Source organism: Furipterus horrens, unplaced genomic scaffold (assembly GCF_987537825.1).
Source record: "Furipterus horrens unplaced genomic scaffold, mFurHor1.1.pri manual_scaffold_1, whole genome shotgun sequence".
Taxonomy (NCBI): Eukaryota; Metazoa; Chordata; class Mammalia; order Chiroptera; family Furipteridae; genus Furipterus; species Furipterus horrens.
The window spans coordinates 155,562,442-155,590,291 of NW_028327171.1; the positions used below are offsets into that span (position 1 = coordinate 155,562,442).

At 34.1% G+C, this 27,850-nt stretch overlaps 1 protein-coding gene across 1 annotated transcript in view; it reads right to left on the reverse strand.

Annotated features, from left to right (window-relative positions):
- The window catches only part of LOC150022090 (WD repeat, SAM and U-box domain-containing protein 1), a 429,825-nt gene that overhangs the window by 263,820 nt on the left and 138,155 nt on the right, over window positions 1–27,850 (reverse strand). Inside the window, exon 4 of the mRNA XM_090280155.1 lies at window positions 13,065–13,107. The gene's annotated coding sequence lies outside the window, so the exon portion shown is untranslated. The remainder of the gene's footprint in view (window positions 1–13,064; window positions 13,108–27,850) is intronic.

Here is a 27,850-nt window from a genome sequence, read left to right on the forward strand (position 1 = left end):
CCATGGTTCACAGGTTCATATTTTTATGTAGAAAATAATTATACTATTAACAGAAATAGGCCTTAAATATGATCTTCTTTCTAAAACAACATTAATAATAGAATACATTAAAAAGAAATAAAGTCACCTAATTTTCAGAAACAGAACACTGGATTACGAAGTAGACACTGATGCTGCAGTCTGCCATAAACTGGCTGTGCAACATACTGTCAGTTACTCTAATGTTTGGTTTTCTAAAATGAGCACTAGACTTAATATGATTTTACATTCCTTTTGTGTTATATATAACACAGCATCTTAATTTGTGAGCAAACTTGAAGTCGTAGATAGATGCAGGTAATATTCTGAATAGACTTATTCCTGACTGGTTGAAGAGTTAACATATCTTTGTATATGTGAAAAATTGAGAAACAAAATACTTCATCCTAAATAAGAATGATTATTTTCACTTTACAGGTACAAACTAAAACACAACTAACAAAAAAGCTAAAAGCAAAAGCAGCAATTTCAGAAAGAAGCCTGACACTGTTTGACTCAACTCTGCCCCACCCAATTTACAGGCCCACCCCAGCTGCTTTTCCATATGAATGGCTGGTCTTGGCTCCTGCTTCACAACTTCCTATATCCTATCAAATAAGCAAATCTGGCTTCAGTGAACTCAAGAACCCAGTATACGATTTAGATTCACAACTTGGCTTTGCTTGGGAATCTATAAGCCGAGCACAAGAACCAGCCATTTCGGATTGCTTTACAGCTCAGGCAGGGTAGCCTTGAGCAAAACACAGGTGAGAGCTGACCTTGGCCTCCCCCACCCAGGAAACCCCAGGGCCAACACACCCAGTGAAAAGCTACAGACCACGTTGGAGCACCACCACCCTGTCCCTACACAGCTGATCCTCCACAGAGTGTGGAAGTTGGTGGTCAGTGGTCATAGCCAGTTCTTGCAGCTGACTGGCCTGGGTAAATCCTTCCCATTGATCTGCCAACAGCAACCAAGGCTCAACTACAAGAGAAGGACATACTCATCCCACACAAAGGGTGCACCTCAAGTACCCAGCTTGGGTGATAGGGGACGCTGTGCCACTGGACCCTACAGGACATCTACTGAATTAGGCCACACTACCAATACACAGAGTCAAAGCAGCTCTACCTAATACCAGAAAGAAACACAGGGAGGCTACCAAAATGATGAGGCAAAGATATATGGCCCAAATGAAAAGAATAGAACAAAACCCCAGAAAAAGAACTAAATGAAACAGAGATAGCCAACCTATCAGATGCAGAGTTCAAAACACTGGTGATCAGGATGCTCAGAGAAATGATTGAGTATGGCCACAAAATAAAGGGGAAAAATGAAAGTTATACAAAGTAAAATAAAGAATAATGTACAGGAAACCAATAGTGATGGGAAGGAAGCTGTGATGGAAATCAACAATTTGGAATAAAAGAAATAAATATTCACTCAGAACAGAAAGAAGAAACAAGAATTGAAAAAAACAAGGAGAGGGTTAGGAACCTCTGGGATAACTTTAAACATACCAACATTCAAATCATAGGGGTGCCAGAAGGAGAAGAGAAAGAGTAAGAAATTGAAAACTTATGTGAAAAAATAATGAAAAGAAACTTCCCTAATTTGGCGAAGGAAATAGACATGAAAGTTCAGGAAGCACAGAGTCCCAAACAAGGTGGATCCAAAGAGGATCACACCAAGTCATATCATAATTAAAATGCCAAAGTTAAAGACAGAGAATCTTAAAAGCAGCAAGAGAAAAGAAGAGTTAGAGAGTTACCTACAAATGAGTTCCTATAAAACTGTCAGGTGATTTCTCAAAAGAAACTTTGTAGGCAAGAAGGGACTGGCAAGAAGTATTCAAAGTGATGGGAACCAAGGACCTACAACCAAGATTACGCTACCCAGCAAAGCTACCATTTAGAATGGAAGGGCAAATAAAATGCTTCCCAGACAAGTTGAAGGAGCTCATCAACACCAAGCCAATGTTACATGAGAGGTTAAAGGGACTTACTTAAGAAAAAGAAGATCAAAACTATGAGCATTAAAATGACAACAAACTCACAACTATCAGCTACTGAATCTAAAAAATTAAAACAAAACAAAACAAAACTAAGCAAACAACCAGAACAGGGATAGAATCATAGATATGGAGATTATTTGAAAGGTTATCAGTTGGGAGCAGGAAAGGTGAGAAAGGGGGAAATGGTTCAGGGATCAAAAGCATAATTGGTAGAAGCAAAACAGACAGAGGGATGTTAAAAATAGTACAGGAAATGGAGAAGCCAAAGAACTTACATATACAACCCATGGACATGAACTATGGAGGAAGACTGCTGGAGGGGAGGCAGGATACTGGGCAGAGGGGGGCAGAGGGAAAAAATCTGGGACAACTGTAACAGCATAATCAATAAAATATACTTAAAAAAATAAAAAATAAAAATATGAAAGAGGAGATGAATCCAAACGTGTAACTGAAAAACACAATAAATATGAACTTTAGTTATAAAGTTAAAGATGAAAATATTTGTAGAGTGTTTCCTTTAACCAGTGAGGCTATAATCAAATTAAAATTTTGTGTATATTTCACAGTAATTTTTGCACATGATTACTCATGATTTAAAAAAAGAAAAACTCATTTTTATTCCAATGTCATGATTCAAAATACATGGAGAATTTATAAAGTGTGTTTCTAGAAGGATGTGTCAAAGAAATAAAACGAAATTGTCTAAACATTAAATTAGAATTTAAGTCATATTCTGTAATAACTTGTTTTCCAAAAATTATTTTGAAATTAAGTAATAACTTTAATTTTTTCCAGGAAATTTGTTACATATAAAATGGAAAGTTAACTTCTAGTAAATTGTCTTATTTCTTCCATTAAGTATACTTATAATAAATAATTAAAACAGCATATTAGGGTTTATTAGTCTTAATTTCTTAGTACTTAGTATTAAAATTATGCTCAAAGATAAAATTAAATTGTCAGGTACTGCACATATTACAGTGTGGTAAATTTTTATTCTTTGAAAAACATATTTTTATGCACTCACCGACTTTGATTTCTAAGATGACTTATTAAAATATACCTTTATTTTATTTGAAGAGTGAGATAACTAATAATAAACTTTATTTTGCCTAATTTCAATATTCGGTATGTAAAAATGATCACTTTATGTTACTTCAAATAAAACCAAGAAAATGGATTAGAAGTAATTAGTATTACCTATGAAATGCAAGTACAAATTCAGATAAGAATGAACCCTGCTCGCTTTAAAATATGAATATTTTCTGTTTTTGTTTTTGTAGATTGTTTTCTGCATGATTTGTCTCTTCAGTCATTGTCCATGGGGCACTAAGGAGCTGTAGAGATAACTGGGCTATTCTCTTCTCATAATTACCATTTAAAATAAAATCGATTCTTTTTTCATTTCTCTAAGTGAAATCCAAATTAAGAAATGATCTGGAGTTACTGGAATTGTCCAGTGGATTCTTTAGCCAATGCTGACCATTTCTGTGTGGCAAAAGTATAAATGAGTTATTGCTGTTATAGTTATTTGATAATTGTTTTGGTCCTCAAGTCCTCATATACTAATCCTTCTTTAAAGGGGCTTTAGAAAGGACAATTAATAAACTATAACTGATTCACAGTATGTATACAATTGTATATACACAGATTTGCTGAACACATGAGCAAGCAACTACACATACACATTAAAAACCTACTCAACCCAAAAGATAGTGTTGGAAACAAGACTGAGGACTTAAATTCCAACACTATGAACAGACATGTGAACAAAACAGTTCTCTTTCAGCTTATAACTGAATACAATAAGTTGAAATAACCTAATTTTCATGAATTGCTTCAAAGTACTTGTATTATTGAGATAATAACATGTTTAAATATTGATTTTAAGTAATAAATAACATTTCTCAGTAAGCATACAGAATAGGCTGAGAACCTTAAATACACATTATGTGTGATAGTGAGTGACAACTGGATGAGATTGCTCATGATACATAATGCCTATGTCATACAATGGAACCAGACATAGTTACCATGATGGTTTTGTTGCTTTTTTACATTTTAATCTGTGAGAGAATAAAAGCATGAATTGAATTGATAGGGAAATGAAAGCAAATGAATCTATAAGATAATAATTCAGCAAATTTAGCTCAAGAAGATCTTCACTAAATCCTTCAGTTGTATTCATCTGACCAAAGTTTTTATAGCACATCAAGAACTCTCTATTATTTTGAAAACCAAAATAAAGAAGAGAAATTGTAATGACAATTCTTTCTTTATATGAAAAACAAAATTGGATTCAATTATCTATTTTCTGAATTAAAACAAAAATTATAAAACTAAACCAGTGTATTTGTTAAGTTGGTAGTACAAGATCAACACACACAAAATCAGCTGTTTCTCTACATTAAGAGTAAACAATACAAAAAATAAATTGACAATTCCATTTATAATAATACTGAAAATGAAAAACACAGTTGGAGGACTTATACATCCCAATTTCAAAACACAGCAATCAAAAAAATGTGGCACTGGTGTGTGGGCCAACTGACTAAATTGATCGTATAGAAGTTAACCCCATACATCTGTGGCCAACTGAATTTCACAAGTGTGCCAAGACCATTCAATGGGGGGCAAGGGGTCTCTTCAAAAATTATGCTGGAAAACAATATCTAGATGCAAAAGAGTGAATGAAATTGGATTCTACCTCACACACTATAAAAATTAATTCAAAATATATCAATGACATAAATATTTTAAAAATCATAAAGCTCTTAGAAATATAGTGATATATATTCATGATCTTGTATTTAGCAATTGATTCTTAGATATGAAACTAAAAGCACAAGCAACAAAGGAAAAAACAGATAAATTAGATTTCAAATAATTACAATTTTGGGAGCACTGAAGACCTTTATTAAGAAAGTAACCTACAGCCATGACCAATGTGGCTCAATTGGTTGAGAATCATCCCACAAAGCGAAAAATCACTGCTTTGATTCCTGGTAAGGGCATGTGCCTAGGCTGTGGGTTTGGTCCCTGTCAGGCACATATGAAAGGCAACTAATCAATGTTGCTCTCTCACATCAATGCTTTGCTCCCTCTCTTCCTCTCTCTCTCTTAAATAAAAAAAAAAAAAATTATCTATAGAATGGGATAAAAATATTTGCAAATCATACGTCTTATAAGGTCTAGGTTCCAGAATATATTTAAAAAACTCTTACAATTCAACAATACAAACACAACCCACATTTTAAAAATGGGCAAAGAATCTGAACAAACATTGCTCCAAAGAAGATATACAAATAGCCAATAACCATCCAAATGAGGTACCACTTCACACCCACTAGTACAGCTATAATATTAAAAAAATAAATACTGGAAAAGATATGGAGAAACTGGAAACCTTGTACATTGCCGATAGGCATGCAAAATGGTTCAGCTATTAAGGAAAAACGATTGCATGTTGTCTCTAACAGTCAAACATAAAATTGACACCTAGGGACTTCAGGCCAAGACGCAGGCCTAGACAGACACACTGCATCTCCTTCCACAACTAAGAAGGAATATAACTACCTCAAAACTAGAGACAACTAGAAGTTCCAGAAAACCGAGCTGCATGGAAGTCCAACAAACAAAGATATAAGAGATACTCACCCAGAGAGGTGCGACAGCTCTACCTAAGACACAGAGGCAAACAAACACATTAGCCTGTCAAGATGAGGAGGCAGAGAAGTAAGGCCCAAAAGAGGGAATGGATCAAGGTTCCAGTGGGAGGACTAAGTGATGAGACAGCCAACCTAAAAGACGAGGAGATTGCCAACCTAACATATGAAAAGTTTAAAAGTTTAAAGATGCTTACAGGCTTCACAGATATGCTTAAGTACAGCAAATGCGTAAGGGAAGAAGCGAAGGCTATACTAAAGGAAACAAAGGAAAATCTACACAAAACCAATGGTGAAGGGAAGGAAGCCGGGGTTCAAATCAACAATTTGGAACATAAGAAAGAAAAAAACAGTCAACCAACACAGAATGAGGAAACGAGAACTGAGAAAAATGAAGAGAGGTTTAGGAACCTCTGGGACAACTTTCAACGTGCCAACATCCTAATCATAGGGGTGCCAAAATGAGAAGAGGAAGAGCTAAAAATTGAAAGCTTATGTGAAAAAATAATGAAGGAAAACTTCCCAAGTTTGGCAAAGGAAATAGACATACAAGTCCAGGAAGCACAGAGAGTCTCAAACAAGCTAGACCCAAAGAGGACCACACCAAGACACACCATAATTAAAATGCCAAAGGTTCAACATAAAGAGAGAATCTTAAAAGCAGCAAGAGAAAAGCAGAGAGTTACGTACAAAGGGGTGCCTATACGACAATCAGCTGATTTCTCAAAAGAAACTTTGCAGGCAAGAAGGGACTGGCAAGAAGTATTCAAGGCGATGAAAAGCAAGGACCTACAACCAAGATTACTCTATCCAACAAAGATATCATTCAGAATGGAAGGGCAGATAAAGTGCTTCCCAGAGGAGGTAAAGCTAAAGGTGTTCATCATCACCAAGCTATTATCATATGAAATGCTAAGGGGACTTACTTAAGAAAAAGAAGATCAAACTATGAACATTAAAATGACAAGAAACTCACAACTATCAACAATTGAATCTAAAAAATAAAAACAAAATCCAACTAAGCAAACCAGAATAGGAACAGAATCCTAGGTATGAGAATCATTTGGAGGGTTATCAGCTAGAAGGGGGAAGAGGAAGAAATGGGGAAAAGGTGCAGGGACTAAGAAGCATACTTGGTTGGTACAAAATAGACAGGGGGAAGTTAATAATAATATACGAAAGGGTGAAGTCGAAGAACTTATATGCATGACCTATGGACACAAACTAAGTGGGGTGGGATTGCTAGAGGGAAGGGGGTACTGGGTAGAGGGGAGCAAAGGGGAAACAATTGGGAATACTGTAACAATATAATCAATAAAATATACCTAAATAAATTTAAAAAGAAAAAAAAAATTAACACCTAAATCCAGCAATTCCACTCCTAGATATCCCAAAACATCTGAAAACAGGTACTTAAGTACATTTATATGCATGTTCATACAGCACAATTCACAATGGTCAAAAAGTGGAAATAAACCAAATGTCCATCAAAAAATAAATGGATAAACAAATTGTGCTATATATGTAAAATAGAATATTATTCAGATATAAATAAGTATGAAATACTGACACATGCTACGACGTAGGGAAACCTCTAAATCAAATGAATGAAGCCAGTCACAAAGATCATACATGCATTATTCCACCATTATTAAATCTTCAAGATAGGTAAATCTTAAGAGACAGAATGAAGATTGCTAGTTTCATATGGGAGGTTGGGAAAGAGAAATGGAGAGTAACTGTTTCCTTTTGGGGTGGTGAAAATGTTTTGGAACTAGATATAGTGATTCCACAGTATAGTGAATGTGCTACATTGCTCACTTTTAAATGGTTAATGTTATGTCACGAGTTTCACCTCAATAAAAATAAAAGTTATTTTAAAAAATATAACTTGATCAAGTTCTTTTCTAATGGGAAAAGGGAAAAATTACTCTGGGATAAGAACATTAAAAATGCAAAAGTTTTGTTTTTGTATGAGGAATATTTTTTAAATTAGTTGCTAAAGATCCCAATTTTTTCTTCTCTCCCTGATTCCCCCCCTTCCCTCTTCTTCTCTCCCCTTTAGCCTACCATCTCCCCAAGCCCCTCCCCAATTTCTATTTAATATTATCTCTATTATTCAGGTGTTGTACCTCTCTGGTTTGTTCCTATAATCATCTCTCTCCTATTTTCTATTTCTTTTTACCTGTTTTCCATGAGATGTCCTCAATGGTATCTTAAAATCCAATGTCGAGGTATCAGTCATTTCTAGCACAGAATTTCCTCAAATGTCTGATGACCCTTACACATTCATTTATATCACATAGTGGAACTTGTAAAACCTAATTTAAAATTTTGTGAACCTGTGTGGGACTTGTCAAGTATAAATTTCATTGTAGGGTGATCTGGCTAAACCATTTCAGTGGAGAACTTTGATGACATTTTTATCTTCAGTTCATTTCTGTAGAAGCCAAGTGAGCAAAGATTACTGGAGGCTCACAATATTCAGTACATAGTAAGCTTTCACTCAATCCATTTTTTCCTAAGATACCCCTGCCAACAAAGGTGTTTCATTTAGCCAAGTCCAGAAATCCTCAGTTTTATACACTCCAGAGGATAAATAAACCTCCAGTTTTGTACTAGACGAAAGAGGCACCCAATCGTGTTAAGTAAAGAAGACCTAAAGAATACAAGCGTTAAACAGACTTTTTATGTTTATTGAATGTTCAATAAACATTTTCTATTTCCATACAGTCTATTTATTTAGAGCTTTAGCTGTACCTATAATTCTCCCCCTCCACTGCTGCTGCCCCTTTCAGAGAAACCTGGATCTGATACTTTCTGAACCTTTGATAGTTTCAAAGTTTCACTAAAAGTCTGTGTTTCTTTTTGGCTTTCCTTGTTGTCAGCTGATTATTCAGTTCTGTTAATATGCAAAATCAGTTACTATTCATCTGTCTGCTCTCCAACTTCCGGCTTATTTCTTTGCTTATGCTTTTTTTAAAAAAATGTGTTTTCTATCAAATTAGTGGTGCCTTAGCAGTTAGATGAAGTAAGTATATATGTTCAAGCTAGCACCTTACCCAGAAACCTATTGTCTTAGTCCTTAGACTCATACAGTTTTTTTCTATGTTAAAAACCATCTTCTACAGGAAGATACTGGACTTGGGTAAATACTCTTGTATAATTAACTTTAAGGTCATTTTTTATTATATAAAGCCTTTTAAAAAAATCTTTGCTATCCTTACTTGAGATTCTGCTGCTATTACTGCTACTTTTCTTTTTTATACTCACTCTATACAATACTGCATTGTCTTTTGATTCAATAATTAAATTAACTGCTACGGAGGAAATAACCCCTTCTCCTTCAATACCTTCAATATTCTCAGCATACTTAAATCACATTGTTCTGGTTTCCTTTCTCTTCATGTCATATCCTAGGCACAAGGGCACTCTGCATTTGTTTCTAAGTTTGTTCTTTCTCTCCAGGCATCTGCCTACATTTCATAGAATCTATTTTCTAGGAACCTTTCCTCTGATTTTTGTCCAACAAGACATGCAAAGCACATAATGTTCATTATGGTCATGTTGCCTATTGAAGTTGTATTGACATTAATTTTATATTATTTTGGTATGTATTATTAGTGAGAGCCACCTGCATATAAGGTAGAAACATTATATATCTACCTGAAATTTGGAGTGGTAGAAAGATCTAAGCTCCCAATTTAGGGCCATCAGAAGAAGCTATCACCAGCTAATATATCAATTTCCTTTTTATAATGACAGCTCCCCTTCAAAAAACTGCCAAAATTTGCATTAAGCCTTCCTTCAAAACTTAAAAAATTTTATATTCTTCCCCACTCATGCACACTTACAAAAGTGGAGAATAAAGGGTGAGAAAAAACAGAAGAGGGAAAGGGCAGCAGTAACAAAGAGCACCATTATGCTTTCTCATCCTCCACTTAGAAGAGAAATTCGACTTTCTCATGTATACTAAGGCAGATACCATGTATATATTTTGTTATATAGCTGAAAATCATATTCTTTATGAAGATATTTTGCAACATAAGCATCCCTGTTCAAATAGTGATACCTAGTCTCTATGTTTAAAAAGCAAGAGAGAAAATAATGGTAGAATATGCTATTTTTGATGAGGCCTTTCTGTCCCTAAGGAACAAAGCCCTATATTCACAAAATACTGTACAAACGCCTGTGTTGTGGCATCCACAACATCTATGATGACTGTTCTGTGTGTCTGTTTCACCACTAGACTGTGAGCTCCTAAAGAAAAGGAACAGTATATTCTCCATCTTTATAAATTTCCTAAATAATTCAAAAGGCATTATGTAATGTTTCTTAAATCAAGAAATAATGCATATCCATTTCCCTTTAAGATGATGGACCCTTCATAATTCTGATAGCAAGGGCATAAAGTTTCAGAACAAGAAAGTAGAATGCCTCCAAAAATATAAATTCACACAAAGCATAAATAACTTATTTAAAATGTTTTAATGCCACCAATTTCTAGACATGGCTTCCTCTTTAACATCTTCCGATAGAAGAAAAGTTGAATGTGGAACATTTTCAAATTAAACATGGAACAGAGAGAATTGAAATCAACTAACAATCAAAACTTCCAGTGACTCCTTTTGACATTAGAAAGAAATTCTAACCACTTTCGATGACATCTGCCTACCTCTATTCCCCCAACTCACACTGTTCCAGACTCAATGGCACAGATCTTCAGATCCTCACATGGCTGGTTCCTTCCAGTAATTCATTTCTCAACATAGGGTTGCCTCCTCAAAGAGGCCTTCTCCAACTTTTATCTGTAGATTGCTGTCAATTCTACCCTGTCCCTTCCATATACGCGACCACATTTTTCCCCTCCTTTGAAACTCTTATCAATATTTGAAAATATTTTATTGACTTCTTTACTTCTGCTCTCCTAGTAGAAAACATAATTAAGAAACTGTCTTATTGACCATAGTATCCCCAATAGCTAGACAGTGGAAGCATATAAGTCAGTGCTCCGTATACATTTGCTGAATGGATGAATGGATAAATAAGTGACTGACAGAATGTGCAACACATAATATATTCACTGATTAAATGAATGCTCGCACTTCCTATCTAGGGAATATTTTGTCAGGCAGAATCATTCAGAACAAGTAACTTCCCATTTGACAGCATATATGTCTCTTCCCTCACTGAGCATCAATATTATAAAGAGGTATATAAAAATAAAGATAATTAAATAAAAGAGAGATTGGCATTACATGAACTGTTTGAAGAATGAATTCAGGAAATCACTTCAGGGTACACACTGGCTGATACTAGAATTCCCTCCTCACATAACCTTGCTTCTGTCATTCAGTCAGCTAGCAAATATGTATTGAGCATTATGCACCTTTATTTCTAAGTATACATACTAAGGTCATTTGGACGGAAATTAATTTCATATTCTCTGAGTACATTACAGTAGAAACATCTCTGTCTTTAGAGAAGCATGAATTTGAATCCAAGTTACTAATTATATCAACTTGGAGCAGTTACTTAATATCGATAATTCTAAGATAAAGTCATACTTGGAAACAATCTGGCACATAATTAGGTTTCACTGTTAATTTTTCCTTAGAGGACAGAAATTGAGAGGTGGAAGAAATCATAAAAACATATCAGATATGTTTGTTCCAATGGTTACTGTTGAACACTGAATTCATATGTTCACTGGAAATCAACAGGTCACAAGTAGAGTTAACAAAATTAATATAACCATGACTGGGTTTTAAAAGGGTAAAATCATAGCCCTGACTGCTGTGGCTCAGTTGGTTGGGCATCAGCCCATGAAGTGAAAGGTCACCAGTTTGATTAATGATCAGGGAACATGCCTGGGTTGCAGGCCAGGTCCCCCATTGGGGGCCATGCAAGAGACAACTGATTGATGTTTCTCTTACACATCAATATTTCTATTTCTCCCTTTCTCCCTTCTTTCCCCTTTCTCTCAAGATAAGTAAATAAAATCTTCTTTACAAAAATGGATAAAATCACACCTTTCAAACATAGTAGGCATCTCATTATAATCTGTTGAAATAATAAAGTAATGAACAATTTCAGGTCACAAAAATTTCAAGCTTATAATTCCTCAAACAGTTCTTAGTTTATGAGTAGTCAAGATGTTAAATCAAGACATTCCTGGATCATAATAGTCATTCTACCTTTTAATCATTGCACCTCCACATTCAGTTTTAGCCTGTTATGAAAACTTTCATTCTTCCACTGTCACCCTATATATCCTGATTATTAAAAAAAAAAAAAAAAAGACAATAAAATTTCTCTCTGGTCTCTAAAAAATGTTAGACTTGACAAATAAATAGGTTTTCCAAACAATGTTAAGACATAAATACAAAGATTATCTATATATAAATTTACATTTCTAATAATTACTGCTTCTATAGTTAATAAACAACTAAAACAGGATTAAAGCGGATTTATTGAGTAAATAACTTACTCATAATTAGTCTGATTTTTTAAAGAATTTTTCAAAAATGCTATAAACTATCATTACTGTAACTGAGAATTTACTAGTTAGAATTTTATAATACAGAGGATCAAAGTCTTAAAGTTTTTCTTCAAAACATTTCCTTATACACAGTAGAAATTAACACTTCAAAATTAAAGAGGAAAGTATCAGTTGCTTTTTCAACAACTCTCCATACTTGGAAGGCTGTTTATAAATTATTTAAATATTAATAAAAGTTTTAAATATTTTTAAATTATTGATTTTAAGGACGAGAGAGAGACAGAGAGACAGAGAGAGACAGAGAAATGTCAATTTGTTATTCCATTTATCCACGCATTCATTGGTTGATTCTTGTATGTGCCCTGACTAGGGATCAAACCCACAACATTGGTGTATCAGGATAATGTTCCAAACAACTAAGCTGCCCAGCTTAGACAATAAAAATTTCAAGTAAGAAGCCAAAGAATTCTTTCAAGGCTGTTTTCAGTATAGCCTTAAAAAGTGATTACAGTTATCAAGTAATCTTATTTTTATACTTTTTTCTAATGTGTAATCACCATAAATGTTTAGTAAAAATGAAAACTAAGAAAAGATGATGTTCAGATTATGATTCATGCTAAAATATGTTAATATAATTTCAGTTATAAATTAAAGTAATTTTCATTTTAAATGTATTTAAAGGAATATTTTTAAAATAATTAGTAATTAGAAGCGTGAGATGTGATTTACTGAAAATATAAACATTCAACTGGCTATTGCAAAAGTAATCATAATTTAAAAATATAAATAGTTTCTAACTCAATTCTCATTTTCAGAGAAAACAAAACATCCTTTAAAGCTTAATTATCATTTTGGTCTTACTGTGATCAACGTGGTCAATCTTGTGACATCACTGTTGAGAAATCTGCAAAAGGAAAACAGAAATAGAATTCAGCTGAATCATACTTAAGTAATTTCATAAACTAAAATGTGTTTAGAATTTTCCTTTCTTTATGCCATAAGTCACACTTAAACTAATATAAAGTAATCAAGCAAAGTACAATTAGCACAATACAAATAAACATTAAATACTTGATGTTTATTTATGTCATTATTTATTATAGCATGGTAAATTATATTTTGTTTATAATCAGCAACACCCACGTTAACATAACAGTAAGTAAATGACAGGACATTTGAGTTTTGTTTTCCAATATTTACAAGAAAAGAATTACAGCGTCTTAAATGTATTACAAACAAAAGACAGGTATTATTTATACCTTTACCTCTATTATTAAATTAGCAGCTCAGCTTATTATGAGAAGGTGATCTAATTATTACCAATTAATAAGAAAAACTGCCTCCTGGTAATCCTTATGAATAATGGCAAAACTACTAAAAATTGAAAATACAATTGGGAAGAAACTATATACTATAAACTCAAGGAAAGGTAGGGTTAAAGTATTTCCTGGACCTACAACCAAGATAACTCTACCTAGCAAAGCTATCATTTAGCATTGAAGGACAGAGTAAAGAGCTTCCCAGACTAGAAAAAGCTAAAGGTAAAGGCATACATCACCACCAAACCAGTATTATATGAAAAATTAAGGGTCTCCTTGAAAAAGAAGAAAAATATGAACAATAAAATGGCAACAAATACATATCTTTCAACTGAATCTAAAAAGCAAAATAAACGAGCAGAACAAAAAAAGAATCATAGATACAGAGAACATTTTGATGGTTGCCAGATGAGAGGGGGATCAGGGGAATGGGTAAAAAAGGTGAAAGGATTAAGAAGTACAAATTGGTAGTTACAGAATAGTCATGGGGATGTAAGTACAGTTAGGAAATAGAATAGTAAAAGAACACATATGCATTACCCTTGGACATGGACAATGGTGTGGAGATTTACTGAGGGAGTGGCGGGGTTGGGGGGGGCTGGGTGGTGGGCAGCAAAAGGGGAAAATTGGGATAACTGTAATAGCATAATTAATAAAATATAATTTAAGAGAAAGTATTTCCCAAGCTATATACGATGCAGAGTTCTTATCTGTCTAAAATCTAAGCTTTTAGAAATTTCTTAATTAACAAGGCATGATTTAAGGTAAGCCTTAAACTGTTCAGTGTTAAAAAGTAACACAATATTACAATGTTTTAGAATTCACAACGGGCTGTCATGTGTTATTTCATCAGATCCTCATACAATCCTTCAAGTAAGCACGTAAGAGGAATTCCTTTTTACTCAGGGAATGGTGATAGAGAGGATGGATACATGCATGACCTGTTCAAGCACACAGAACTGAGTTTTCCTTGGTTTCTTTTTTTAGATCGTATACCTTCCATCCAATCCATCCTGCCAATGAGCTTTCCTCACTCTGTCCTGAACTCAGAAACTTTTTACTGCTTGTTACCTTGCTAATTCAAGATACTCCTCTCCTATATTACCATTCTAGTCTCCTTTCTATTCTTTATTTTCCACTCACCGAAGAACATGCTTAGAGAGGGGAAGAGAGGGAGAGAGGGAGAGAAACATGGATCAGTTAACTGCCTTTTACACGCACCCTAACTGGGAACAGAACCCATAACCCAGGTATATGCCCTGACTGGGAATCGAACCAGTGGCCTTTCAGTTCATGCGCGGATGCTCCAACCAACTAAGCCATACCAGCCAGGGATCCCCTTCTTCTATTCCTAACTCTGTGACAAATACTGTATATCAGGTCATATCACTCTCTAACCCAAAACTGTTCAATAGCTTACTCACTGCTGAGGATAAAATCTACAATACTTACCATAGCCTATTGTGCCCTCTCTCATCTGGTCTCCTGAATACATCTCATGGCACTCTTTCTACTATGTTGCAGTCACAATGGCCTTTTTGATATTCCCCAAATATACCAAGCATTTTCCTCTTCAGAGCCTGATGCCTGCTATTCTCTCAGCCTGGAGCAACTGTTCCCCATATCTTTATAGAGAACAGTCTCACTCCATTCAAATCTCAAAACAAATGCCACCTCCTCTAAGAAGCCTTCCTATACCACTAGAGAATATTTTTATCTGCAAGGTCCATGAGAGAAGATAGTTGGGGCACTAGAATAGTACGTGGAAACCAATAACTACCCAGTAAAGAGCTGCTGAATGAATAAGTGAAAAATAAGTGATTTCTTACTGCATCTAACACTATGCCCACAGGGAAGTATAAGGAAAAATTCTTACAGCTATTATTAAGGAAAATATGCCATGGCAACTTATACAATTTAAAAAGTCAGTGCAGGAAAAGTTTAGGAAGCTTTAAAAAATAAAGCAAGGCCGGAGTGGTGTGAAACTGGGCAAATTACAGATGTAAGATAATGAGGATCTGGAGATTGAGATGGGGAAATGCAAAGGGAATGGGAAACCCAAGACACACCTTAAATGGAGGAAAATGGAGAACTTTTTGTTAAATTAAGTATAGGAAGAAGGATAGGAGAGAATGAAAGGTTACTGCAAAGGTTCTCACTCACCAGGCACACTATTAATGAACCTTCAGCGATGGAGTGGAGTGACTTCTACTCTGGAGAGTAAGTGAGCTCAGTGTAACCATAGGCTACTCAAAAAGATGTTTCCCAACAACAGGTGGAAATTGCCATGTAGAATAGTCCAAGATTTGTTTATCAGTCATATAAAAAAGTACAATTCAGGCTAAGAGTATAGATGAGTTCACCAAGGGAATAAATATAGAGGATAAATATAGAGGGAAAAAAATACCCAGCAGAAATTGGAGGTTATTTATAAATAAGGCTCATGGGAAGCAAAAGAAGTGTGCATGGTGTTTTTTAAGCCAAATAAATAGAGAAATTGAAAATATACAGACTGAAGGTAAAAGAAGAACATTTTGTTTGGAGGACAATGTGTTAGCCTTACATGACACACAGAGGGGTCAGAGAAGATAAAACTGGAAACGTATTCTCACTACCCATGCCCCCACTGTATCAAATCAGATGAGAAGGCATAGATAAAACACATTACTCTCTACATCCAAAGACGCACCTTCAAGGAACTACTTCCTAGCATTATGCTCTTAACACAAAAAACAGTCTGTAGTGGTAAAGTGTTAATACAAAATGTTTTGTGAAAGAAGCAATTATATTTTCTCTAAAATTCTGTAATTTAAATAGGTATTGTTTTTAAAATTGTTACATTCAAACATTTGTTAACAATAAAACAACTTCTGCAACTGAATAAACAGATAAAAGTAAATGTTCCATTTCATATTTTATTTTGGGGGAAAAACACAAGATAATGAAAACAATCAACAGTTAAAAAATATACTTTATTGAAAGCCCTTAAGTTTATAGCATAAAAATTGGTAAAAGCATTACTTCAATATGGTAGCAATTTTTGCAGATGATTTACTGGGTACTTGAAAATGCAGGAGAAAAAAGTACATGAAATTAAAATGACACTAGAAGTTAAAAGCAGACAAATCTTAAAGCTTCCCATAAAAATCTTAAGTGGCTTTGACATGGAAAGGTAATTCTTAAAAATCATCTAGAAATTAGGAAATATATTCCAATTACACAAATAAAATGTGATACTACATTTTATGAAAACATAGTTCAACTAATATGTTGGTTATGTGCTATTTCTCTACAAGGTACTATTTTATTAAATATGCAAAGAGAAAATTTTAACTCTGTAGTCACAGAAAATACCTACAATGTTAAACTGTGGGGGAAAGCCTCTTAAGTCACAATACACAATTATGAGTATTTTTCCAGTAATTAGCATGTAACTCTCTTTATGTTTCTTCCTCCTCTGCCAGAAAATAGAAAAAACCTCTCCTTATGTAATCAATTTTAGCATACAGATCTTAATCTTCACTTGACAACATTACATAAGTTTCAGTATATATCGTCGGCAGCCGTCCGTCTCGAGAGACGATAGTGTAGCTTCTTAAGAGTCTATCTGCACCGCCGAGAATGGCTGTGCAGTCCAACTCGGGAGTGACACGGTATCTGTCTCCTCCCGTGTTGAATATATAGAAAGTAAGGATATTTATCCCTATCTGGCTTATGGAAAAGATTTAAAAAAATAAATTTACTTGCTCTTTCTCACATCACTCAATCTGAGCACAGAAAGATATGCTGATTAACTCTATACCATTCATTTAAAATAAGTCACTAAAATACATAATTATTCATTTCTATATCAGTTTAATGTTTTCTCTGTGTTCTATGCTCTTTTCAAGGTGTGGTTATAAAATAAAGTATTTCTTAAATTTACATACGAAAAATAATCTCATAAATCATATGCTACTTATAGGTGTTTCAGTGTTGCAAACTTGGGTTGTACAAGGAAAAGTCAGTGTCTATCATTTTCTTTTTAAAGTACCAAAACTACACAGAATTTGGCATATACTTTTTAGGCTTTATAAAAACCTAAATATGCTTCTACCATCATCTAGTTGTTTCCAATCCTGACCACGATTTTAAAATTATTATTACTTAGGGAAATTCAGTAGGAAAAAAAGCAAAAAAGCACAGGCTTTGATAAGCAATACTTTTTGGGGAGGCACTGAGCACACTTGTAAATAATAGGAAATTATATTCTGGGGAAACTGCTGAAAATGTAATCTACCACTAATGAAATATTCTATCCAGTGCTGTACAGTGAAACTTTCTGCAATGATAGAAATAAATGTTCAGTATCTGTGCTGTCTAATACCTAGCCCATAGCCAAATGTGGCAACTGAGCACTTGTAATACTCAGTGTGACTAAAGAGGTGACTTTTAAATATTAATTAATTTTACTTATTTTAACATATTTAAATAGTCATATGTAGCAACTGGCACCATATTAGCACAACTAGGCATTCCTGAAACCATAAAAGGATTGAATTATAAATGATCCTACTAAATATCTGAAATACTATCTTCTTTACCTATTAGAAATGGAACAAAAACCCTCAATTGTGTTGGGTAGGATGTGTTTATTTCAGGAAAACTGCTGCAAATTTGGAGGGGAATTATACTACCTTCACAAAACTGTCACATTTATGTTTGGTGAAAAAAAACTGTTTATATTATAGAATTCTTAATGTATCATAGTACTTATAAGGGAAAATACCAGTAGTCCTTGGTTTTGGAGAACTGAGTTTTAAACGTCTTTAGGTTGCATCAATTTTGCCTGATATTTTAAAATTTCAATTTGTTTTACTTTGTTCAGCTGGGTAGAAATGATTTACTTCAATTAACTCATGTACTCTTTAAGACTAAAATCTCCACAGAACATAGGAAAAATATTTTATTTTATTAACAGTTTTAACCATCCTGATCCTTAGTAACCTCTTTGCAATCAATTTTCTGATTATGTTGTAAGGAAGAAAGCTTTAATAGGAAGTTTTAACTAAATACATAACATAGTATATATGAAAGAAGACATTATATAAGATTAATAGTTTTGTTAAGTAGTTTTGTCACATTAGAAAGACACCAGTCAGTCCTCGCTGGTGTGGCTCTAAGGACTGAACGCTGGCCTATGAACTAAATGGTCGCCAGTTCGATTCCCAGTCAGGACACATGCTTGGGTTGCGGGCCAGGCCCCCAGTTGAGGGTGCACCAGAGGCAACCACACATTAATGTTTTTCTCTCTCTCTTTCTCCCTCCTTTCCCCTCCCTCTAAAAATAAATAAATAAATAATAAAATCTTTAAAAAAAGAAAAAAAAAAAAGACACCGATCAATTTAGATACTTAATCTACATGCAACAAAGCCTTACAGTGACAGACACTGACTATGTTGATATCCAGGTTAAAAGTTGTTTTCTGATTTCATGGAGGAAGGTATCCAAGGTAGGAAAAGAAAGGAAAATAGGAGGCTTGAGTAGATATGGGTTCCAATTCCAAGCATTATTTTTGGTGCATCATACTCAGTTTCAACTGTAAATCTAAGTAGGGTATGTGGTAAAATACAGATGTGCTTCTTCCCTTAATGTTCACAGAGGCTGTGAAGGCAATAGTTGCAATGATTTCTGCCACATTAATACATGCTAAAATACACTGAAAATTTAAAAACAGGCTAGACAGAGCCTCTTACCTTTAAAAATTGATAACTGACTGACTTCTGAAATAATGTGCTTATACTTACAGAGCTGGAACCAAGAGTTTTAAAGATTCACCAACTCAGAGCCATCATTTTTTCTTCTGATTTTTTTTTTTTTTTTTTTTGACCAACAAAAGCAAGGTCAATGCCAAGGTTCTATACACTGGCACTATTTGGCTTTGGAGACATCACTAGGCTTTCTAGGAGGTTAAGTGGACCCGTAATTCAATACTACCTGCTGTTGATTAATGCAATACCTGCTGTTAGAATTAATAATCAGGAGCCCATTATCTACACCAGTACTCAGTAAGTACCAATACTCAGTAAGTTAGAAAGTGATGACTCTACTTACAAGCCTATGAACAGAAGTCTAGAAATAAAGTAAATGACAATTTCTCATTTTAAATCACCTGATTTGTCATATCACAAACTAAAACAAAGTGAGGCCCCTAAGAGTGCTTGTCTTAAGTACTAAACAAAACTAAACGCAAAAAAAAAAAACCAAAAAGCATAAACAAAAAGCATGTACAATCTTTTAAAACCTTTAAGAGATGATTTATCAGAATCCAAACTTTTTTGTCACCCTCTCCACAATAATACTCTCTCCAATGAAACAACTCACTGGCCGCAGTACTACTACTTGAAGTAAAACCTTATATAAACAGATGGCATTTAAAAAGCACTGCTTGTATTGTCAATGACTTCACATTTCATATAAAATAAATTTAATTTCCATAATCTACAAAAATGTATCAATAATTTCACTATCCTCACTGCTGTCATCCCCTAACATGCATCATATTCTTTATTTGCACCACTTGTCCTTATTGCTCTGTGAGACTGAAACTTCTCTAGAAGAGAATTCCCATAGATAAATTCACAAAAATTTTAGACAACTAACATAAGCCATCTAACATGAAGTTTAGCTAGAGTTCAGACTGTAATTTCCTATTCTGTTGATAATAAAAAACATTCAAACAAAGCACAACTGGCTATTAGACTTGGTACATTTTTTAAAAGATTTTATTTATTTATTTTCAGACAGAAGGGAAAGGAGGGAGAAAGAAAAGAAGAGAAACATCAATGTGAGAAAGAGACAGAGATCAGTGGTCTCTGGCACGTACCCTGACCATGACGCAACCTAGGCATGTGCCCTGACCTGGAATTGAACCAGCAACCTTTCACTTTGTAGGACAACACCCAAACAACTGAGCCACACTGGTCAGGGCTGACTTGGTAAATTTTTTAAATAATTTGTCTCTATGAGCTGTGTCTTTTCCCAAAATTTATTACCCTATTCTTTCAAAAGGAATTAGTACTTCTCAATATCCTTGCTCACTGAGTTCATTGGTTTCTGCTTTGGAACCATAAATAGGCATCCAGTAGAGGAAGAAGGTGGTAGCACAATCAACACGTGTTGAAACATTCTTGAGGTTAATATATACACAATATCCAAAAATGAACTAAGCTTTTGGATGAAGTAATAAAATAAAGATTTGCATTTGAGAAAAATCATATGTATTAGCTGTACTTTTCTTTCTCCAACTAGAAGTTCTTTAAGAAATTCAACTCAAATTGCAGGAACACAGAGAAGTAAAGCTTTTAGGAATTACTATTAACTAAGTTAAAACATATCCGAATATAAATTTTGACAAAATTTTAACTTTTATCAAAATTAGAGTCCATCTTAGTCCTGTCAACAAATGCCACATCCATCAATAATTTGCCACTTATGACAGTGCCTTTAGAAAAGACCATCTCATTTGAACAAGCCAGCAATCAAGACAAACGTAAGCTCATAATTTCATAAAGGTTTCATGTACCATAGCTACAAGACAAATGAAATTATTCCAATCCAAATTTTCAAAGATCCAATTCAGACTATGGCTATGAAGACCGGTGAGGCAATTAAGTAATTTAACAATATTTAGTTAGATCCAATAACTAAAGTTGCCATCACTAATAATAAATACTAGGTTTCAGATAACATATTTTACTTTTTTCTATTAAAAGAACTTTGCTATGAATATTTAAGAATATTAAATATTATTACTGCTCTTTTTTTTTTTTCTTAGAATGACTTTATCATAAAGAAGAAATCCAGTTTAATACTTTCAACAAGGGACTATATAACCCTGGTCCTCCTTCAGAATTTTGGCACATATTCATTATGTACCTTAGTACTTTAGTTTGCCATACCATAATTATGTACTTCACAGGGATGCTGTGATGCTCAGTTAATTATGCATATAAAAATTTTTGAGGCACACAGATGACAGGCGGAAGGCATAGATATAATTAACTGCTATGTACCTGATGAAAAAAAAAATGCCACTTGAAAACATTTACAGCAGCATGGATGAATCTTAAAGACACTATGCTAAGTGAAATAAGTATGTGCTATAGACAATGTTTGTATCCTGTGCCCTGTGATTCTTATGTTGAAATCTAATCCCCAATGGGATGATATCTGAAGTCAGGGCCTTTGGGGATGATTAGGTCATAAAGGCAGAGCCCTCCTGAATGGGATTTGTGCGTTTATAAAACACATCCCAGAGAACTTCTTGCCCTTCCACCATGTGATGTTATAGCAAAAAGAGGGCCATCTATGAACCAAAAAACAGGCTCTACTCACACACCAAATTTGTCAACACCTTGATCTTGGACTTCCAAGCCTCCATAACTGTAAGAAATAAAGGTCTGTTGCTTATAAGCCACAAAGTCTGTGATATTTAGTTATAGCGGCCTGAACAAACTAAAATAGCCAGTCACAAGAGGACAAATACAATATGATTCTTATAATGTGATATGAGGTACTTATATGAGGTACCTCAAATAGTAAAATTCATAAGACAGAAAGTAGAACAGAAATTGAGACCTGGCCAGTGTGGCCTAGCTGGTTGGAGCATAGACCATAAATCTAAGGGTCAGGGGTTCAATTCCCAGTCAGGGAACATGCCTAAGTTGCAGGTTCAGTCCCTAGACTGGGCCTTTATGGGAGGTAACCAGTCAATGTTTCTCTCACATCAATACTTCTCTCTCTCTAGCCCCCCACCTCTCTCTCTAGAATCAATCTATATATGTTTTTTAAAAGAATAGTGATTACCAGAAGCTGGGGAAGGAGAGGATGGAGAGTTATTGTTTAAGTACAAAGTACTTAATCTCACTTAACTGTATACTTTTAAATGTTTAAAATATTAAATTTAATGTAATGCATATTTTAACATGATAATAAAAACTTAACAAGGGTGAAAATCAGAATATAAATCACAAACCAACATTAAAATTTTCTCATTCACTAATTTGTTCATAAAACATTAATCAAATCAAGCAATACATTTGTTCAGTCATTCAGTAACTCTGAAGTGTCTACGATGTGGCAGGCACCATGCTAGATCTGGAAATACAGCAGAAATAGTAGTGACCTACAACACAATAAAGGAGTACAAAAATTTTATCCTTTCTCATAGTGTTAAGTACTACAAAGAGAAGGGTAAGGAGATGGAATGATGGCAACCAAGGCCTCTCAGAGAACATAACTGTCCTGGGACCAAGAATGAAGTAAGAAGAAATACTTGAAGCACACAGAATAATAGTTAATTGCCAATGCCCTGAGATGGAAAGGCTTAGTTCAAAAAAAAAAAGACAGAAAGGCACAGGGCTGTTGCACAATAAATTAAAAGAAAGTAGTATAAGAGCTAGATGGGCACAGATGATGGAGGGCCTGGAAAATAACAGTAATATTTTAGCTGTTATTTCAACTGTGTTTAAAGCCATATGTGATGCTTTCAGTAAGGAAGTGATGTGATCTGATTGAAAAGGACACTCTAGTCACAGTATACAGAATAATCTCTGGAATGCGGAAGAAGGAAAATAATCAAAATACAGATACCAGTTTAGAAACACCTATAGTAATTCAGGTGGAAATGAGAGATGGCTATCACATGTTGGTGATAAAAAGTGGTTGGATATTTGGTTGCTGATAAACTTAAAAATAGAAAAAAGCATCATAGTCAAGGATACTTCCAAGATTTTGAACCAATCAGCCTGGTGAATAATGCTGTTAAAGAGTGAGATGGAGACACTGGGGTAGGAACAGATTTGGTTGTGGTGCTATTGATTATATTAAAATATCAAGAATTTGGTTTTGGCAAAGGTAGTGTCCAAGTGACATGATCAATTATGACAATTGCTACTGGAAAAGCACTTAACCTTAGGGCTGAGAAATGACCATTGGATTTATCAAAATAAATTTCACTGGTGCCCAAGAGAAGACTCCTGTTAGTGGAGTGAAGACAAAAGCATGAATAGGATAAGTAAGCCAAACAAAATGTGATGAGGATATAGAATCCGTATATATAAATAATTCTTTGAAGGAGTTTTGCTATGAAGATTTGTAGCAAAATGATTCTGCAGCTGGAGAGGAATGTGAGGTATTGCAAGGTTTTTATATTAAAATGGGGGAATTGTAGTAAGTTTACATACTGATGAGACAATTGAGAGAAAGAAAAAAATTATGGGGAAAATACAGAAGGAAAATCAATGATTACTAAACATCTAATAAATGCATAAATCTGCCCTTGCTGCCAGAAATGCAAAAAAATAAATATAAGACATGTAACTAATTTAAGGATTATATGTAAACTATATTGAAAATCATAGGGAAAAATGTCACATATAGATAATTAAATTAAAAATCCTTTAGTAAAAGTATTATTTCATAATATAGGCTGCCATGTTAAAATATTGTGCAAAGCAATGTTGACATATTTTATGATGTGATGGCAGTGTCCCTCTAAGCTACACACACGCAGCTGCACAGTGTAAAAATAATGCCATGACAGCTTTTATTTCATTATGCACAGTGGGGCTCAAATAGGATCGAAATTAGACAAAGAGTAAAGTCAGCGATTTTCCACTGAAGTTTCCCATTTCCGTCCTCTGTATTGACCCATTTTCACTTTTGGATTTCCAGAACCTCACTCTTCCATAACTCATCACTCCACTCAAAAGAGAAAGCAATTCACATATCAATCACTTATACAAATGTTCGTCATTTCCAGAGTTCCTTTCTTTCTGCTTATTACATTCCACCATGTTCCCTTCCTTTCTTAAAAAAGTTAAATTTAGATAGGTTTAAAAAAATTGGAAGTCATAAAGACAATTGGTTAATTACATATTAGTGCAAATTAATTTATATGTTAGTCAATTTACATTTTAAGCTTTTTTTTCCTTCAGCTTATGAGATCCTTTAGCCCCTGTATATCTTTATACCCTGTCCTAGTCTAAAATAAGATATGAGGTAATATACTAAGGTACATAATATTTTTTAAAAAAGAAACTGAGAGTGAGAAAAATAATATCAGACCAAGAGTGAGATCAGTTTCAAAAATGCATGCCACAAGGCCTTGTTACCTTTTGTTACTGAGGTACCAAATATATAGCTTTGAGTTTCCTGCACAGCAAAGAAGAAGAAATGACTATCATATATAGATTTTGTTTGTTTCTATTATTCACTATATTCATAAAGTGAAAATAAATCATTTTCTTAAAGGAAGTGCTGCTCTTTTTGTTACTGAGACCGAGGAAAGTTCCCCTAATGAACTTTCAAAAATATCCCAGCAATAAACAAAATAATGAGTTCTGAAGGACTACAAAGGGGGAGCCTAAAAAAAAATCCGAATTATCTTCTGGAGGATGGGTCCCCTGTAGTACCGGCTTCCTTGCTGGGTGAGTGTTCTAGGAACCCATCTGTATCAGTGTACCAGCTGGCACTGTTGTGAGATGCTGTGTTCGGTTTTAGTGAATTTTTTTTAAGGCTCTTTCAACACATTTGCCCATTTCATGACGGGTGATTTACAAACGCCATCTGCCCACACCGCAGTGAGTGTTCAGCAATCTTTGACCAAATCAGCACGACACCCATGCCCCATCCTCCTTATTCACCCAATTTCACCCCAAGTGACTTTTTTTTTGTTTCCCAGGGGATTAAAAAAAGTCCTCAAAGGGAAACATTTTGCTGATGTGGAAGAGGTGAAACAAAAAACCAAACAACAACAAAAAATGGCAGAAGCACTAAAAGGCATCAAAACTGATGAGTTCAAAAGATGTTCTGAACAGTGGAAAACATGCCTTGAAAGGTGTATTGCATCCAATGCAGGGTACTTTGAAGGTGACTGCAGTTTAAACATGTAAGAACAAATACACAATTTTATAAGTAAATTCTGTTTTGGGGAGTCCTCCCTCGTATTTATTTCACATCCCTCAGACACTGGTCAATGGCATAGCACTTCAGCATTTCAGTCACTAAAACAGTATCGTTGGAGTAAATCACACCTAATTTTAATTCAAGGATAAGATATGAAATATCCACAGCAGTATTCTACGTGTCGCAGGTATTCCTCCTCCAAATATTATAATTTTAGAAGTCATAAAAATGTTTAAATTGAGTTGAAACTTTCATAAAATCCACCATTTTAAGTATACTATTCAGTCATTTTAGTATATTCACAGTATTGTGCAACCATCACCACTATTTTGGCTATTTCCAGAACATTTTCACATTGACAAGAAACACCATATCAACTAAGCAATCATTACTCATTCTCCTCCCACTCTCCCTTCCAACCACTGGCAACCACTAATCTGCTTTCTATCTCTATGGATTTGCCTATTCTGGATATTTCATACAAGTAGAATCGTGTATGAACTTTTGTGTGTGCCATCTTTAACTTAGCATAAAGTTTTCAAAACTCATCCATACTGTAGCATGTATAAGTACTTCACTCTTTTTTATGACTGAATAATATTCAATTGTATGCACATTTTATTTATCCATTCATCAGTTAAGACACTTTACTTGTTTACACCTTCTGGCTATGATGAATAATACTATGAACATTTATGTACAAGTTTATGTGTGGACATAAATTTTCATTTCTCTTATATATATATGTGGGAATAGAAGTTTTGGATCATATGGTAGCTCTATGTTTAATTGCCAAATTTTTCCAAAGTTACTTCATATTATACCCCCAGGAAACTTCCAATTTTTCACATTCTCGCTAACACTTGTTGTTTTCCATTGTTTTGATTTTATATAATCATCCTAGTAGATATAAAGTATTATCTTATTGTAGTTTTGATTTTCATTTCCTAGTGACTATATGATGTTGAGTAGGTTATAATTCTTATGCCATTTTTATATCTTCTTTGGAGAAATATTCAAATCCTTGTCCATTTTAACTGGGTTATTTATTGTTTTGCTCTAAAGTTTTGTTCACAGTGAATCTATAAAAACTGTCATCTGTTAACAGTTTTCAGATTAAGAGTGACAAAATATAACAGATTATAATTTGTGCAAATGAAGATGGCAGACCAAAACTACTTTGAGGCTATCTGTTGTATAACACTAATAGCAAATATTAATCCTTGCGCTGCCTGTGAATTCTCTTCCTTCTCACCCTCAGATGTGTTGCCTACTAAAAGAACAGTTGATCTCTATAAAGAGGTATATTGTTTTAACACTCAGCAAAAATTGGTAAAAAGAGGTGGATATTAAAAAGCTTGCAGCATTGCAAAAGAAACCAACAAAATAAATGGTTTACACTTAAAAATGTAAAAATATATATCATCTGCATGGTCACTGAGTTCCTGATACAGATTGAACAGCTTAAAAAAAAAAAATTAAAACCTCTCCTATTTAGAACTTTTAAAGGCAATGCTAGTTTGATTCTTTCAACAGTGGCCAATGATAGGCCAGTGCCTGATTACTTGGATCTGAATAGGCAACATTTTTCTTTAAAGTTCAAGGAATAGAGTTTCAAATCATAGGGATGCCAGAAGGAGAAGAGCAAGATCAAGCTAGCTAATCAGATTCAATCCGCACCTGAAATTCATGGTAAAAATGATGTGAAAAGAATATTTCTGAGTTTCTTCATTATGATTCTTAAGGGCTGGAATTTGAAACAAATATAACACTGAATTTGCTGGGAGAAGAGAATAAGATCATGAAAGATTGCTAAGCTTAATAACTTGAATATCCAAGGTTTTATTAGATGTAATTTTAATTTATTACTGTCAGAATAAATGAATTTATTATGCCATTTACTATTTTTTTCTTATATGAGGGTTTCCATGCCCTATCCCCTAACATTACTAGATGTGATCTCTGTTCTACCCAGCGATATACAGGCAGCATTTACCAAAAACAATATATGCTGTCTTTTCCTTAACAAATTATGTCTTGACTTATGATTTCAACATATATTTGTGATATTATCAATGATACATAAGCATTACATATTAATGGCAACAGCCTTGTTCTCAAAAGAAAAATGACTAAAATGAAAAAGATTCTTGTTCTCAAACTGCTAGTGAAATAAACAAGCATTAAAATTGATATATTTCAAAGAAAACAGCTGCCTTTAGTTTAGAAAAATATTGCAATACTGCAAAATGTGTAGACTGTGTTCTTCCTTTTCCTATCATTATACCTAAACTAAATAAGCAAACAAGTTTCAATAAAAATGCAGATACAGATTTAATGCTGTACTTCTATAATTATTCATGTCAGTAAGTTTTCTAA